This window comes from Cupressus sempervirens, chromosome 9, assembly GCF_028749045.1.
Source record: "Cupressus sempervirens isolate cs-2001-9-10 chromosome 9, ASM2874904v1, whole genome shotgun sequence".
In the NCBI taxonomy this organism is placed as follows: domain Eukaryota; kingdom Viridiplantae; phylum Streptophyta; class Pinopsida; order Cupressales; family Cupressaceae; genus Cupressus; species Cupressus sempervirens.
This window is the reverse complement of record NC_143126.1, coordinates 75,926,146-75,945,114: the sequence shown is the minus strand read 5'-3', so window position 1 is coordinate 75,945,114 and position 18,969 is coordinate 75,926,146. Positions and strand designations below refer to the sequence as shown.

Sequence of the window (18,969 nt, the reverse complement as noted above, 5' to 3'; positions counted from 1 at the left end):
CTTCATCCTCTCTTCTTACAATGAGATTTCATCTTTCTTATAAAGACATTCAAAGACTTAGGGTTAGATGTGGATCTACGATCCATATTAAATCTCTATTTCCCACTCATTCCTTGCACTTTTATTATTGGTTGCATGCCTTCTCCATTTTTCTTATTGGTTGCATGTAGATTGCATGGGAAATATAAAAGATTCGATCAAAATTATTTGATCCTTCGAGATTCATCATATGTCAGCCATAAAAATGTTTTACATCTAAGTTTGTGCCTTTTCAAACTCATATACGCATTTTGTGTTACTCGACACTTGTTGATTCCTAATACTTGACACATATAATAGAACTATCTCACTTGGCTCTTGTTGCGTTCCTCTTTTTCCTGGCATCGTCTATGACTTGACACCTAAATATTACTCAGCACTTATATCATGCTTGGCACCTGAAGTCACTCAGCACTTGATCTTCACTTGGCACCTGAAGGCTACTTGACACCTGAAGAGCACTCGACACTTGTTGGATTTTTTGACTCGGCTCATGCTGTGGCTCAGCTCAAAAGTAGTTAAGTGTGTTGGCACTCAAATGTCAAAACCACTAAAAATCTCCCCCTTTGACATGAGTGACAAAAACACTTAACTAAGCATTATTTATCTGACCTTAGGAGTACATTCACTAATCTACTTGGTATATATAAAAAGGTTAAAGAAAACTTGATCAAAATTTTGTAATTTACAATATATATACCTCAAAATTATTGTAACTCCCCCTGAGTGGATTGTGCCATTAACTGTGCTGTCTTGGTAACCAGAATGTTGTGTTGTATATTATATCAACTCCCCTTTATCTTATCTCCCCATTCTCTTTATCTCCCCCTTTTTCTTTATCTCCCCCTTTTTGACACTTATGTCAAAGGGTACTAAGGGTTAAGACCATATTTTTCCAAAAATGTACTATTTACCTCCATAATCATCCTAAGAGAAGCATCCCAATTACTCAAAGAAATTTCAAGAGATTTGTGCTAGATGGCAGTCTCTGTAGCAAGGTGAACAAGTCCATCTAAAGTAGAAAGATTAGGATCTTTCTTGAGAATAGTTTCGGCATAGACCCATTCTTTATGGAGTAATTCCAAATGTGGGGTAATGGAGGATTGGAGCTATATTAGTTTGGCCTTGATGGTGGCCTCTTCTGCTATCAACACAACTACTTCTTTCTGGGTGTGAAGTGACATTTGAGAAAAATACTTCTCACTATGAGCTAGATCCTCAGGTAGCTACATGCTTGAAATATTCAGATTCCTCTCCAAGCTCATTATCTTTTGGCTGGTCTCTTGTGTGAAATATGAGAAGTCACACAACTTTTTGTACAATGAGAATATATTCTCAAGTACCTGTTTGACCTTTTCAATTTTCTTAGCTAGTTCAACTTGTGATAATGCTATTTCATTTGCAATCTTGTCATTTTCTTTCCCTTGAAATTTCTTTTCTGACCATTCCATGAGTTTTACATTGGTCTCTTGGTCTTCACTTTGTACCCGTTCCACTATGTTGGCTAGGTGCTCCATTATGGGCTTTTTTTCATTAGGTACTTGTAAATTGAAAGCATCTAGAAATACATCCTTAATTTCTACTAATGCTTGTCTCTATTTGTACTCATATCTAAGTACCTCTTGCTTCTTCTTCCTTTCAAGTGCCTCTTGCACTTCAGTCATTTGGGCAATGGTCATGGTGTCATAGTCATACCTGGGAATGACTATTTCTTCATCAAGAGTAGGATCTTTATAGTGAAGTACCCTTGCAACCTTCGTAGAACTCAAGCCTGGTACAGATATCTACAATGGTACTACAGAGCTCGACTACTGTGAAGTTGGCAAAAGTTGGCAAAAGTTTGAATTTCCTACTACTCTTTCTCCTTAGGGATCTCCCCTTTTGTGTCCTATACTTTTCTACCTTGATCAATAACAGTTATCTTAGGCAATGCACCTTGTGTTTGTGTTGTAGATATAGAGGTATCTTTTTGTCAAGTTTTCTCTTTTGCTATCTCTCCTGTAGGTGTACTTACTGAAGTGTCAACCTTGGTAGTTGTATTTTTGACCTCATGCTCTTTAGGTTGAGTTCTAGTAACTATAGGACTTTGTGAAGGTGGTTCTTGTGGATTCACATTTGCCTTAGTAATTTCAGCTACTACCTTCTGCAACTCATCTACACTCACCAAAACAAGGCTAGTGCACAATTGTGATTGCAGTGTTGTTTGGTGAAGAATCTTCTTGAGATCCTCTATAGTGAGTGGATTTTTCATGACAAGAGGTGTCAAGAACATCCTTTATTTTTAATTTTTTTTTAGGTGTAGTTGCAATATGTGGAGGACTAGGTGGTGGCAATTGAGTGTCTTGGACACTCTGTTCTTATTGTTGCTCCTCAGCTGTTGCCTGTTCACCTTCTTGGGCATTTTTCTCCACATCTTCTTCTTTTTCAATTTCATCAATATCTTCTTCTTCATTTCTCCCTTCAAAAGGGTCCTCTTCTCCCTCCTTTCTTTTATTCAATCCATAGATTACCTTCCATATTTGTGTTGAATTTTTGACATCTTGAATTTGGTTCTGCAAGATACTGAATGCTTGATATTTAGGTACAAATTTGCATGCATATTTCTTGCTTGCCTTACTGATTTGACCTTTTGAAAGGTCTAGCATTACACGAGCCAAAGTTGACTTTCTTATTTCCTTTTCCATTTTGAGGTAGTAATGCCACTTATTCTCAATTAATGTTCTTAGCTCCTTGGATATTGAGTCATCAAGTTCAAGTGGAGTAGTCTTGAACTTTTCCATCATAGTGTAGATGGATTCCTCAACTATATTTTGCTGTTCTATAGACAACTTATCAAACTTTATGGTCTTAAGACTAGATAAATTTGCATTATCTCTAATATTATTACAAATGATTTCTAATCTGGATGAAGTAGAGCATCTTACCACCTTAAATTGTTCTTCATCAAATTCTATTTCTTCTTTCTTCGACTTCTGGGGTGCAACAAATTTTCTTTTCTTTTTCTCTGCAAGCCCACCTTGCTCTATTGTGTTCTCCTTTTCTTGTTTCTTTTCTGCTTGGGTTGTTCTCCTTGTATATACCCTTGTAGTTGGCTTAACTGGGCTAGATTTTGTCACAATTTTTTGTGCCTTAGTCTGTGCAATTGGTTGCTTATTTTCTTTCCTTTTCTTGGGCTCAGCCTTGGGTGCATCTTTCTCTGCACTTTCCTCTTCTTCAGCATCTTCACCCATGCCTTGGGTTAATGCAGTTGGTCCTTGCTCTTGCTCTTCTTCTTCTTCTTTTGCTTCCTCATCCTCTTCATCCCCTTTTGCTATGCCTTCACCAAGTTTTTCCTTAAGCTTTTTAACCAATTTATCCTTTTTCTTGAGTGTGGAGGTAGTCTTTAACTCCATATTCACCTTTGACCCTACTACATCATAAGTGCCAAAGTGTGGGGCACTCTTATCTATTTCTTCTGCCAATAATGTAGTTATTGCTACAGATGCCTCATCTATGTTGATCTCATAACTAAAAGGCCTCAACCATCTCACCCTTGGTATGATAGCTTAAATATAGGCATAGTCAATATCCATAGGAAAAAAAACATCATTTACATGTTTCTCCACTAGAGAAATTGAAATCTTGAGTCTTTTCTTCATTGATTTCTTAAAATCTTCAAAATAACTTGTCATCAGTGTGTCAAAATTATCTCCCATTTGTTCTATATATTCATTAATTTGGGCTATGATAGTTCTATCATTTCTCTATGCAACTTTTCCAAAGGAAGGAAATTGATTCTAAACATAGAAGAACACACAAACCAAAATTGCACCAAATTTGCATTGGGCACCCTTTGTCCTTATTATAACTGCTAGGTTTTCATTGATCTGTTGTAGTTGCAATTTTGCAAGATCATAAGTATGATCCTTTTTCACCAATTTTTAATCTACATCTATTGCAATACATGACACACTGTTGAGTCTACTAGATTGATAAAATTTATGGGCAATAACTCTAATAGCAAATTCAACAAGAGGATCTTGAATGGTGTGAATTGTCATTCCTCTTTTATTCCACTGGGCACCTGTGTTTTTCTCAATAACCTCTTTGGATTCACTTCTCAAGGTCTTGTACCAATCTAGGGTAGGATATCTAGTTATCCTATGAATGATTTTTTTCATGATCTTAGTGGGAACATCTTCTAGCCATAGACTACCATCATGAATTCTACTTAACACAAGTCTAATCCATTCTATCTTAAATACGGTGGGAAAACTCAAAGCTCATGTTAAACCCTTCCTCTCAGCAATTTTGTATTCATTCTTCAAAACTCCATCAACACATAACTTTTCATAGGCTTCCCTTATTTCCATATCTCCTATGGCTCCTATCTTATAGTTAGAGCATCTCCTTATGTCCTAAACCATTACAACTTTCAGGGGTACACGAGAAAGGGCTCTGATGGGATCGTTCATATATGAAACTTTAGGGATGGGATGAAAATTAGGTTTCTTAACCTCATTAGATACTAGCTAGACCTTGAAGGACTCTTTTTCATGGGTTTTCTTAGAACTCAAAGCCATTTGTGCAAACTAGGGTTTCCTTTACAAAGAAATATTAGACTGCGTAGCTTAGCACAAATGAAAATACCTCAAGATCGATGAAAACATGTTGTAAGAGGTTGGAATCTACTTGGAACATTGGATTCTTTGCTATGAAGTCACTCTGCTCTCTTTCTCTTCTTTGCTTCTTGATCAGGATGAAGAAAAATGATTAAAATCTAAATAATATACCCTATTTCCATCACATTAAATGCTCAATTGCCCACTCGTCTTCTGAAGGATTTTTACCATTACTCGGCTTCCATTGGAATTACTCAACTTGGCATCAATTATCAACTCGGTCGCTGTTAGGAACTCGACACCCACTAGAGTTTTACTCGGCCTCTGATGACAACTCGACAGTTTTATAAGTATCTTCATATTATGACTTGGCATCTTTGCTTATGCTGATTTCTTCTTTTTAGTACTTTTGTCTTGGGACTAGTGTATGATATAACTTTGTATATTAGTCCTATGCACCTTTCTTATTCTTAGTTTGATGAAGTGTGATCACTTGACCCATTTGGTGAAGTGATCCCTTCACTTGATGTGCTGCCCTCATTTTTCTTCTTCCATGTCTTATTCATCTCTTCTCTTATGTGTTCAATGCCTACCTTTTCTTTTCCTTTTTTGAACTCAAAACTTGGTGCCTTGGACCTTGTTGGGCAATTCCTACTAATATGACCAGTCTTCAAGCAACTGAAACATGTGGTTTGGTTCAACCATCTTTTATAGTTCCCCTTGAAATGTGTTCTTATGCAGTTCTAAGGTATATGTCTATATTTATGACAATACTGATAGCTATACTTGGTGTTATAATCCCAACATTAGTAATTTTCTTTTGTTTTTGCTAGTTGATTTGATGTCCACATAGGCTTTGATTTGCATTCAAAGGCTCTATGTCCATACTTCTTGTAATTATGACAATGTCCATCAAATCTTTGTGTCCTTGTGACTTTAGTCCTGCAATCTTGTGTCATATGTCCTTGCATGTTGCACTTGTGATAGTAACCCTTGTTTTTGGGTTTGTTTGGCTGATTGATTCTTCTACTCCTACACACATTAGCGGTATTCCCCTTTTTATTACAGTAATGACAAGTGGGTTTAGAAACCTTGCCTTTGTCACTTCTTTGCTCAACACTCTTTGATGATTCCCCAACTTCAGTGCTATTGTATCCAAGTCCTGATGTATCATGGGCTGATCTTGGGAATTTCAGCAACTGTTCAAAGTACTTGATGGCTTCACTTGACTTGTTGAGATTCTCTTCTATCTCTTTTTCTTTGTTCAATTCATTTCGCAGTTGTTCATTCTGCATCCTTAAAGTAGAGATCTCAATATCTTTCTTATTGAGTTCATGATGAAGGTTCATCATTTGGGCAAGTGTATCCATCTGCATGTTTGAGATCCCTGTTAATTTAGTACATTTTTCTTCTAGTCTATTTTCAAGATTCCTTTTGTCATCTTCCATCATGACTCTATCCTCCACTGCTCTTTGAACCACCTCACAATAGGTGTTCCATATTCATGCACTAGGCCTAGCTTAGGAATAATCTATTCAAGCTAAGGACTACTTTTCCCTTACCATGAGGTGCATTTAGATTGTCAACCCAGGGACGTATACTTGAAATGGTCGGCATAGTATGTGCACTAGGTACCTTGATGAGTCATTATGCTTGTGCTGCAGGAAAGTAAAAATGCAAAGGAAACTACACTACTACTGTAGAAAGGAAACTACTAAATCTATGAATGTTGAAAACACAATGACAAGATAACAGAGATTCCATCTTGACTCATCCATTAGACTGTTCTCACAGATGTTGCAGGAACGTTCATGAAGTGTGATGCTACAGGAAGGAATTAACTAGCTATGTCTTATTTAAAATACTGCTAATGCTTAGTAAAATGAATCTTTTCTATTCTAATCTAATCCACCTTCCAAGTGGGCCCCCTTGGTTGGCTTCTCTAATCTACCAACGCAAGATAGAAACTAAAGAGAACTAATTCATTTTATTAGTCAGTCATTACATAATTTAGAATTGTAAAACACAACTGCAACAAATTGTGAATCAGTGTTTTCTCTTACCAAAAAACTGAAAAACTAAAAAAAATTTACACACAGGAGTCGATCCCGAATATATAGGGAATCTACTCTTTATTACATAATAGAAAAGTAACTATCCTAAATTAAGTCCGCAGGAGAGAATATAGGAGAACAATTGAAAGTGGAAAGGAAGGATAACGAAATTAAGGAGGGAGCAATGAAGTCGTGGCATCCACTTGTTACAATGTAAATGTAGAGAAGGTAATGGCTCATAAAAACTTCTCCTTATTCGCTGCCATGTTTCCTGGAGTGGTTATAACTTCCTTTTTGTGGTTGTTCCTTGATGCTCATTTCTCCTTGAATGCTGTCGGCAACCAACTTCTAGATTCTTCCGCTCATCCTTTAATCCTTATCATCATGTTAGTTATGATATAAAACATGTTTGCAAATAAACATCTATCAAACTAAATTCAAGCATAAGAACGCACATTTGGATATTTATATGAAATACTGCATATTAGATATAATTTAGGCAAAGGATGACATAGTTTTTCTACCCCATAAATCATCAAAGGTTTATCAAAAATAAGCTTATAAGTGTTAAAACAAGGATGAACGGAGTATCATAAAGTATCTTAAACATAACAAAATGAAGGCATTTTTTAGACTCATCACTCTTTTCTTTTTTTCAGTGATTTCACATAACATTATGGCCTGTGATTCATGTTCCATCTTGAGAGATCTTATCTCTTCTTCTTGAACTCTATTTTTCTCCATCAGTTCTACTATTGTTGCATCAAACTCTTTAGTGTCTCCATTGGCAAACACTTGTGTGGTGTCAATCTCCTTGTAGTTTATATCATTTTTAGCTATGGCTATCTCCTTTCTTCTTTTTAGGGATTTTTAAAATTCCTCTCTAGCTTCCTCTGCCTTGTGTAGAGTGAGATGCACATCTATCACTTAGTTCTCAATGATCTTCCCAAGTTTGAAAACTTCTATCTTTAGATCTTTTCCTCCAAGTTGTTAGGCTTCTTCTTGAGAGAAACTAGGCTTTGATACTAATTTTTGGAATGTCTTAATGGAAAGAATGCTTTTGAGAGGGGGGGGGGGGGGGGGGGGTGAATAAGAAGTACTAGATTTTAGCCTATTTTAAAAGCCTTAATAACATATGATTGAAATGAACATGTATACATATAAACATTAAGCAATCATGAGAAACAACTATGCATCACCACATAGCACTTGAGATTTTGGTAACCCAAAAACCCTCCAAGAATAAGAAGGTAAAAATGGGGTGGGGATGATACCCACAAAATCACTACAGTAATAATGTTTGACCACTTCTAATGGTCTGCTCTATTAAAGACCTGCCTTGTTAAAGGCTTTACACTATGTCAATAGTGACCTAGTTAAAGCTTTACAAACACTTTACATGAAGTGTTACCTTGTTAAAGGATTTAATCACCTCTTCAAAGGATCTACAACCTAGCTATTAAGCTAACCTATCAACATAGGATTTCCTTTCTAATACAATTGCTAGAGAGTATTAGGTATAATAAACCTGATAGCTTACAATCCTTGATTTCTGAATTTAGGCACTTGATCTTCTTTCTCTGATCTTGATTCTCTAAAATTTGATATCTATTCATATTCCTTGCTTAGTTCTGATGAACTGAATATTTAATTGTTGCTCTTTTCCTCTAAGTCTTTTTACTCTTCACGCTGAACTTCACTAGAGTTTACCCATGCACTCCTTCATCCTCTCTTCATACAATGAGATTTTATCTTCCTTATAAATATATTCAAAGACTTAGGGCTAGATATGGATCTACGATCCAGATTGAATATCTGTTTCTTGCTCATTCCTTGCACTTTTATTATTGGTTGCATGCCTTCTCCATTTTTCTTATTGGTTGCATATAGATTGCATAGGAAATATGAAAGATTCAATCTTATCTATTTGATCCTTCGAGATTCATCATATTTTGGCCATAAAAATGTTTTACATCTGAGTTTGTGCCTTTTCAAACTCATAAATGCATTCTATGTTACTCAACACTTGCTAATTCCTAATACTCAACACATATAATAGAACTATCTCACTCAGCTCCTGTTGCATTCCTATTTTGCTCGACATCATCTATGACTCAGCACCTAAATATTACTCGACACTTGTATCATGCTTGGAACCTAAAGTCACTTGGCACTTAATCTTCACTCGGCACCTGAAGATCACTCGACACTTATTGGATTTTTTGACTCGGCTCATGCTGTGACTCGGCTCAAAAGTGGTTAAGTGTGCTGGCACTCAAATGTAAAAACCACTAACACCTAACCCTAAACCTAATTCAAGTTACTTAAGAATGTTTTTGGCGTTCTAAATGTAGTTTTTGGTAGATTTTGGGAGAAGGTACTGTAAGAGGGTTTTTCTCTAGAATTTGACAACATTGTAAGCCCTAGGGCATGTCATTGGGTTTGTTTTCATTGTAATTAATGTAATATCATATCACTTCTAGTAATAATATTCTCCTTTTCTTGTTGTGTTTTTTTGGTCTTTGATTTTGCCCTCATTAGTCTCAAAAATTGAAACAATAAGGGGATAAGAGAAAAATATGGAAGGTAGAACATGCTGCCAAAAGAGAGCTAGTGTCACAAGATTACATGAAGTCTAGATTGAAAACATTATAGAAAGCATAATAATATTCAGAAACTTGAAGCATAACAGTCAATAAATTAGTAACAAAAGGGGTTTAATAAGAGCTTACAATTCTTGATCATAATTTTAATTAACATTTATTGAAACTATTTTGAACATAAAGTATAATAACTATGAAGTTGAAGAAGTTGGTGCTTGATTCTATCCAAGTGTTCATTGCTTTTTAATTCATCTTTGAAATCTTTATACAAATGAGAATGTATAAAAATAATCTAAAATAATTTTAGATTAAAACCAAAGTATATTTTTTGTTTGTGTCACAAGGAATTCAATTTTATGATGTGCTAACTTTGACCCAAAAATAGAACAATAAATGTCAAAAACTTCCAATGCATTTAAAATCTCTTACTCAGAGTTTTGCATAAACACAAAATGCTATCATCTACACAATTGAAGAGTTGTAAATTTGGATAATGGTCTTGCATCGTGATGAGACCATAAATTTAATAATATATTTACATTTTTCTTATTATCCTAAATACAACTAGAGATATTGAAGATGGGTTTGTTAGGTTTAATGTTTAATGAGTCTACTACTCTATCAAAAGGCACATTCTTATTTTTGTTACAATATTTGAATAATTTAATGTTTGATGAGTGTACTTCTCCACTTAATTATTTTAAAATTGTGAAAATAAATGATGTGCATCTAGAGATTGTTTGTCTTTCTCATATCACATCAAATGATGAAACTATATATAAACCAAATAATACAACATTGATAAGTTAGTTCTTCTAGAGTGTACATCTCTAAGAATTCCTACATCATCCATGAAAAATATATAGTCTAGAACATGTACCTTGTAACACATGTCCTTTGGTGAAGTGGGCTATCTCACCTATCTAGGGACTATAAGATTATCAATGGAAAAAATAAACCTATTTCAACCTAAAATATGAAGAAAAAAATGTTCTTAAATGATATGTGTAACAACATATTCATATTCACATGGATGTGTGTGACAAAATATAACAAAAAAGGTTCTAGACCTACAAAAGTGACATCATTTTCCCATCTTTTGGCGTATGTCAATTTTCCCTCGCATCCAAAATAAGATTATGCTACTTTGAATCAAGAATGCACATGAAACCACATTCTATATGCATGGAAAATGGTGGACCTAAAAAAATGCACCACATTTACATTTATTTAATAGGTCTATTATGTTTTTATAATTATAGACCATCATAAACATTATAACTCTAGCTTCTATGGCCAAGAGAATGTCCTCAGCAACCCAACACATAGATATTCTTGATTTTCTTGCATGCTAATGACATTACCCTTGCATATAAGAGTCAATGTTACAATGTTTATGATGGTCTATAACTTAAATTACCTAATTAAAGACCTCTAACAAAAATGCAAACATGTTGTATTTTTCAGCTCCACTTGATGTCCTATGCATGTGAATTGAGATTGCATATAAAAATATGGTCTCCTTCTACATTTCTTGAAACCAAGAGATTGAAACAACGAGTTATCATGCAAGCATACGATAATGTTGAGCTTCACCTAGTTTCAAGAATAGTTTAATATTCTCTACTAATCAGTGCCAACCCTCACTCCCCCACCCCCAACAACATCTAAATTCCCTGGTAACATATAAAGTTCATTCATTCTATTAACAAAATGCAACATTCATGAATTATCACATGATAATTCATTAACCCAGAGATTTTATTAAAACATTCACATGAACATTAAAACATAAGATTCATTAGAACATTCACATGAACATTCAATAGAACATAATTAAAACATCAAGACATAAACATCAGTCATTATCAAATAAGTTACATAAATGAGAATCATTTCTTTTTTGCCTTTTTCTTTTTTTTCCCTCTCCTATGTTATTGCAAATGCATATCCATCTCATCATCGATATTTCTTCTCACCAGTGGATGTGATCTCATTGTCCTTTACAAAGGTGGGTCCTCTACAATAACAAATAAAAGGGTCAAATTAAAAAAAATTGAGACTTTAAAGACTTTAAAGAACATAAGCGAGTGCTCTTTACCTTGTCCAACCACATCATCTTGCCCAGTGACTTGAACCTCAACACACTCATCAGGAACAACCTTCACATCCCTTGCAATTGCAATACAAGATGTTTTCTTAATCCCGACACATATTGTAGTTAAATTTGTATTACTACACCAAATTCAATTTAAAATGTTTAATTGTATAAATAATTTAGATATAAAAATTTGAATAGAAATATATACCTTGAGTATTAAAATGCACATTCAAATTGACACCTCCATGGTGCTCGGATGGTGTATCATGATTGACAGGCTACAATCCAATGTAAATAATTAGAGCATTTATCAACAATATATACATATAAACACAAGAAAAATACTGAGAAATGTTAATCATTCATTTTAGTACATATAAATATATTTACTTTGAAGTTTTAAACAAATATTTGATAATTGTATCGTTACTTAAAACAAATATAATGACTTATATTTTTGGAATTTAATATCAAATATAGTAATTGCTAAAGTACTCAATTTGAAATAAAAATTAATTGACTTATTTACCTCATCGATAGATCCAATAGATGAACCTTGCTCACTCATTGCTTAGACTCATTTAGCCATGACTGTATAGCCTTGTATATAGGCTATTTTCTTGTCCTCTTTAGAAGTTATTTTTTAAAACTCCAAGGCCTACATTTTTGCTTGGTATCATGATTTTTTTTTTTGTGTAATCAATTTCATCAAGACCAATTTTTTACAATTTATAAATATTTCATATAATTTTTCATCTACTTATACTTACAATTTGTGCAACAAGTTTTGAATATCCACCCAAGTCGAGCTTGTGTTGCTTGTCCTTTTGTTTTTTGGCTTCGGTTGCCTTTGACATGTCAGGAAACTTATGTAAAGTTTGAAATATGTTAGATCACATAAGTATTAAAAGTAATTAGTACAAAATTTCATTGTTAATATTATGTTATACCTTCTTTCCTCCTTTTCTTAGTGACATCCCTTTTAAGATTCTCCCACTCAATAAAAGGAGTATTGGGGGGCCACTCATAATAAGGGTTGCATTCCATTTGGGTCTTGTATTTGTACCTAATATAATTCAAATCTTGGCCCACTTTCTCAAGGAGCCTAAGTTTTTGAAAGATGTTGGGTCCAAAAAGTGTTGTCATGGCATCAATGAGTTTATTATTTAACTTTTTAGTTTGTAAATTCCACCTTTTAAGAAAAGAAAAAAACTGTTACATTCATAAATGAATTGAATATACCTTTTAATTTACTTGAATAAATTGATCAAAGCAAATTTGATCTAGAAATGAAATCAAAATATGATACCCTATGTGTATTGTCAGCCCAAATATGCGCAAAATTTTATCATTAATTTTTTTATTAAAATAGATTATGCCCTGCAAAATAATAATGGGATTAGTATTTATTGCAAGGGACTACACAGTAGGTAAGTGCATTTGATTATGAGTATAAGCTTGTATAGTAAAAGAATTGATCAATATTTAAAGTGTCTGGAAGTTGGGCTACTCTTAGGGGAAGTCCATATTCATTGCTCACGAGCAATTGATTGCAATTCTTTAGTGTTCTTGTACATCTAACATGGGTACATCCAGGAATGTCCTCATCACCTCTTACATAGAATGAATCCAAAATGCCCCCTAAGAAATAATAGTTCAAGTGAAATAAACACATGAAAAATGTGAGAGAAAAAGATGAATCTACTTACCAATAGGATTTCCATCACATTTGTGGCCATGCTATGTGTTACTGACATTGCAGTCAACATTACATTTGTAGTTCTATTCCTTGTAGTAGGCAATGTACTAAACATAAGATCAATGCTAGGTGCTGAAAAATAAGATTATTAGAGCATAAAAAAAAAATATTGTTAGATCTATTAAAAAAATGTTGTTCGAGCAAAACACAAGTGTAGGATAGAAAATGTGATGTACTTGAACCACCTAAAGTATTAGTATCTAGGGCATGACCCATTAACCTATTCTACATCCTCTATAAAATTATACATATAAATTTTATTTAATGACATAAATAAAAGAGTATACTATTAAAACTATTATTGAACTTTTGTTATAATTAAAAACTACATTAATACTTACTATATAAGTCTAAACTAGGTGCATTAACTCACCCTCTTTCATCTATAACTGAGGAGTTTGAGGTCGAATTGATGCCATTCGAGTTAACTTTCTTGATAGTGCATGGAGGAAATTTTGTAGTGCAACCATAGAATCAATGATTGATGCAAAATCAACAATAAATGGATCCTACTCATCCTGCGGCTCCTCATGGACTACTTGTTCCTTTCCTTTTTCATGACCAACACTCATTTATGAGAACAATATTATTAGTGCTATAATTAAAATCAATTCAAAATAGTAGTGAAGAATAAAACATAATAAATTTTTGCATTAACATATTTCTTGCATCTAATTTGTACAACAAAAATGAGTTTTACCTATCAGGAAGATGAAGTCCCATGAGAACCATAATGTCTATGCATATCGTGTGGCTATTAATCCATACTATAGCAGTTTATTTCAAAAAATAATCATTGAGACATGTTAAAACACATATGTTATTATTCAAAGTTAGCAAAAAAATAAAAATAAAATAATGATGTGTTGGATTCATTGATTGAAGTTGATTTTAAATGTGCATAGTGCATACCACCTCACCCATGATAGTGGCATTGTTTGTATCTATGTTAGCATGGATGCTGATGATACTATATTGGGGGAGTATCCTAAGCATTGGAGAGTATTGGCATGTTGAACTCATGACTGTGTTTGTCATTTATGTCAACATCGTATTGCTTTTGTAAAGACTGATTGAGTAGTAAATGAAGATCTTGATGATTCTCATGCAGGAGAATCCAATGGTGTAAAGGCAATACTATATCACCCAAAAATATGCTTATGCAATTTTTTTGTTTAATGTGTTTTTTTATTTCTAGATACCCATTTGGGTCAAATAGAGATTCCAACTCTCATAATTCCACTATTGGTTTTTTGGGTTAGTATTTTTGAGCACCTTAGGATATGTGCCAATGTAGAAAGTAGGTTATTTTGTAATTGAGCCATAAGTATGATGAGTTAGAGGGTGTAAGTTTAAGGGATGATTACAATTGTAATTTAAATCACTCTAGAAAAAGCATTAGGTCAAAAGGCTTTACGATTTGAAAGTTATTGCAGTTTTAAGTTGCTTGGAGACCCCCTAAGAGCACTTCAAAGTTAGATTTGAGGCACTAAATGGATTTGTATGGGCCCAAAAATGGGGGACAAGAAAATCTGGTCCATATAGCTATAGAGCACTTGGAGAGATTTCCAAAAATGTAAATGGTTTGTCAATCAGACTTGCAAATCAAAAGTTACGCCTCTCGAAAGATATGCTACCAATTTTGGATTCTTCTAATCTTGCACCAACTTCTGATGTATTTTCTAGAACCTTTTTTTTTGGTGGTGGATTCCAAATAGAATATTCTAATATTTATTCCTAATGCTAAACCTAATTTGGGTTATTTAAGGTCATTTCTAGCATTGTAAACGTAGCTTTTCTATTTTTTTCTCTAAAATTAGACAACAATATGAGCCTCTAGGGCACATCATTGAGTATATTTTTAGTGTGAAAAATGTAATAGCATATCACTTCTGATAATAATATTCCACTTTTCTTTTTGTTTTTATTTTATCTTGGGTTATGCCCTCATCAAGTGGTATCAGAGCCAGGTTTTTCTATGTATAGATAGAGCACTAACTATGAGGCAATTTGCCCTAGGACTGCATGGTTGTGGATTTTGATATAGTGAGAAGATGTCTCTATGAAGAGAGGATGGTGGAAGGTCCAAATTTGTTCCCCTTGAGGTTAGAGCCCTCTAGAGACAAGTTTAGGCATTGCAAGAGGAGACCCATAGAGGGATGAATATTGCCATAGGCAATGAAAGTGAGGAGGAAAATGAAGAAGAAGAAAATATTGTGTAGGAAGGGGAAGGATATGGAGAAGTCCTAAATGAGGTAGAGAATCTTTTTAGGGCCATTTCCAAGCTGGGAAAAAGACCTAAAATTGACATTGGCATGTTTTTGGGAAATCTAAACCCAGATGAGTTGATCAACTGGATCAATGAGCTAGAGGGATATTTTGAGTATGAAGATATCAGGGACCCTGATAGGGTTAAGTTTGTGAAGGCCAAAATGAAATGCCATGCAAAAATTTGGTGGAAATAGGTTTAGTTGGAAAGAAATAGAAGAGGAAAGGAGAAAATCACAAGATGGGATTGCATGGTGGATAAACTAAAGAAGCAGTTCATTCCTATTGATTACGAGCTTGGTTTTTTCAAGAAGATGCAAGGGTTAAAGAAAGAAGGAAAATTTGTCCAGGAATACACAGAGGAGTTTAATGAGTCCTTATTAGCATGGGGCATATGGAAGCAAACAAGGAGAAGGTTGCTCATTATCTTAATGGGTTAAGACCTAGCATTCATAAGAAGTTAAGTCTGGTTAGAATGACTAGCATTGAAGAGGCATATTAGTTTGCCTTGTGAGAAGAGGAGAAGTTAAAAAGAAATTTTTATGGAAGGAAAAGAGGGTGTGGTCATGGAGGAAAGGGTGGTGGTAGGTCATTTGGAAGCCGAAATGAGAACTAGAAGAAAAATGAAGATGTGGGTATCAACTGAAACCAAAGGAACGAGTGTTTCAACCACTTCCATGATAAAAAATTTGGAGATCAAAGAGGAAGAGGTAGATGATGTGGACAAGGTTCAAGAAGAGGAGGCTTTTGTGGTACCTATTTTCATTGCAATGAAGAAGATCATTGTGCCTACAAATACTGTCAACACCAAGGAAGGACATATAGGAGAGCTGATGCTCAACCAATGTATGCTCATGTGGATGGTGATGCATAGTCATTGTATTAACATGATGCAAAAAGAGGAGAGGTTCTAGTTAATGTAAGTGTCTTTCTAAGTGGTGAGACTGAACCTAGAGAAAGGAGGAGTTTGTTTCATACTAGGTGCAAGTGTAAGGGTAAATGTTGTGATGTGATTGTTGATGGTGGGAGCACTGACAACTTGGTTTAGAAGAAATGGTCTTAAAGCTAAAGCTCAAGAGGGAGAAACATCCCCATCCCTCTTAGATTTCTTGGGTATAGGATGATCATAAGGTCCTGGTTAGTGAGAAATGTTTGGTAAAGTTCAAGATTAGGAATTACCATGATGAGGCTCTTTGTGACATCATCCCAATGGATGTCTACCAATTATTGTTGGGAAGGCCATGGTAGTTTGATAGGTATGCTAGACATGATGTTCATGCAAATAGATACTCTCTAACAAAGGATGAAGTTCACCACAAATTGAAGACCTTAATAAAGGAGGGTGAAAAGGTATGCTGTAGTGCTAGGGCATGTATTTTCAATGGAAGAAAATTTTTGGATGGCATGAAACATTAGCACATGTGTTATGCTTTAATTCCTAGAAAGGATAAGGAAGGTAGTAGTGAAGTTCCACTTGAAGTTTTGGGTCTATTAAGTGAGTATGGAGATATCATATCTGATAATGTTCTAGAAGGGTTGCTACCAACAAGGCAAATTAGTCATCAAATATATTTAGTCCCTAGAGCTAGTTTTCCTAACAAGGTTTCTCATAGGATGACTCCTACTAAGATTGAGGAGCTAAATAGACAAGTTTAAGAGTGATTGAGGAAAGGTTTAATTTGAGAGAGTTTGAGTTGATGTGCAACACTTGTAGTGTTGACACCAAAGAAGGATGGAGAGTAGAGAATGTGTACAAGCTCTTGGGCTATAAATAAAATAACCATAAAGTATCGATTTCCTTTGCCAAGAATGGATGATCTTATGGACTGCTTGAGTGGAGCTCAATACTTGACAAAGATAGATGTCAAGAGTGGCTATCACAAGATATGGATACGAGAGGGAGATGAGTGGAAGAGTGCATTCAAGACCAAGTATGGTCTATATTAGTGGTTAGTCATGTCCTTTGGACTAACTAATGTGACAAGCACCTTCATGTGGCTTATAAATGAGGGACTAAAGAATTTTTTGAGAAAATTTGTTATTGTCTCTCTGGGTGATACTTTGATTCTTAGTAAGTCTTTGGATGAACATTTATTACACATTCATAGTGCCCTTAAAGGGTTGAGGGAAGAGAAATTTTAGATTAATTTGAAGAAGGGTAGCTTTGTCAAAAGGGAGTTAATCTATTTGGGGTTTGTTGTATCAATTGAAGGTCTATTTGGGGTTTGTTGTATCAATTTAAGGTCTCAAAATGGACCCAAAGAAGGTGAAGTTAATCTTGGAAAGGCCTACTCCAAGGTCTATCATAGAGGTGAGGTCATTCCATGGTTTGGCTGGTTTTGATAGGAAGTTCAATAGGAATTTCAGTAGTATATATGCACCCCTAACTAAAACAATGAGGAGGGATAGAAAAGAGTTCTAGTGGACTACAAAAGCTAAAAGGAGTTTCTAATTGCTAAAGAAGAAGGTGACAAAGCAACATGTATTGGCAGTTCTTGATTTCAATAAAGTATTCTAGGTGGATTGCGATGCTAGTGACAATGCTATTAGGGTTGTGTTGAACCAAGAAGGTAAACCTATTGCCTATTTTGGTGAAAAATTGAATGATGAAAAGAAGAAATATTCTATTTATGATCAAGAGTTCTATACAATAGTTCATGCATTAAAGAAATGGAGGCATAATTTGTTGCCAAAAGATTTTGTCTTATATACTGATCATCAAGAATTGTAGTACCTAAATAGCCAAGTTAAATTGAATCAAAGACATTTGAAATGGGTACAGTTCATGCAAAGCTATACATTTGTATTGAAACATAGAAGAAAAAGGTCTAATAGGGTTGCCAATCCATTAAGTAGGAGAGAATTGTTATTGATAGAAATGAAGGTTGAAGTGGTTGGGTTTGATGAACTCAAGAATCTATACCCTTATAACCCTGACTTTGCAGAGGCTTGGAAGGCTTGTAAAGGACCTATTACTCTAGATAGGACTAGGTGACTAGATTACATGATTTAGGATGGTATGTTGTTCAAGGGCAATCAATTGTGTATTCCAAGGAGTTCCATGAGGTAGAACTTGATCAAGGAGAAACATAGTGGAGGTATGGCAGGACACTTTCGTCAAGTATGTCAAACAACCAAGGGATTTAGTCAAAATACTAGACTCTATCAACCATTTTCTATTCCATCAAAGTGTTGGGAGGACATTGTTGATGTTTGAAAACTACTAAAAACAAAATGTTCAATACCAGAATGATATCACTCATATAAGCTAAGGATGAACTAATTCCTATTATTAGCTACATACCTAAACCATTTGGACCGAACTTCAACAAAATCATTGGTGGTTTCCTACTCTTTAGGCTCTGAAAAACCAAGGTGGGTATACTTAGGGATGATTATAATGTAAACTGCTACATAAAGATTCTTTTAGTTTCATTTTGATTTTCATCTATTACCCACTAACACATAAGCAGTTTACTTCACTTCTTTTAATGTTCTCAAACTTGCATACATCCCTTATTAGTAGATCCGGTCATCCTTCTCC

The 18,969-nt window shown here is 34.5% G+C and overlaps 1 pseudogene; it reads right to left on the bottom strand.

Moving 5' to 3' along the window:
- Positions 1–3,269, bottom strand: part of LOC149537687 (DEAD-box ATP-dependent RNA helicase 32-like) — a 64,471-nt pseudogene extending 61,202 nt beyond the window's left edge.
- Positions 3,270–18,969: the final 15,700 nt, after the last annotated feature.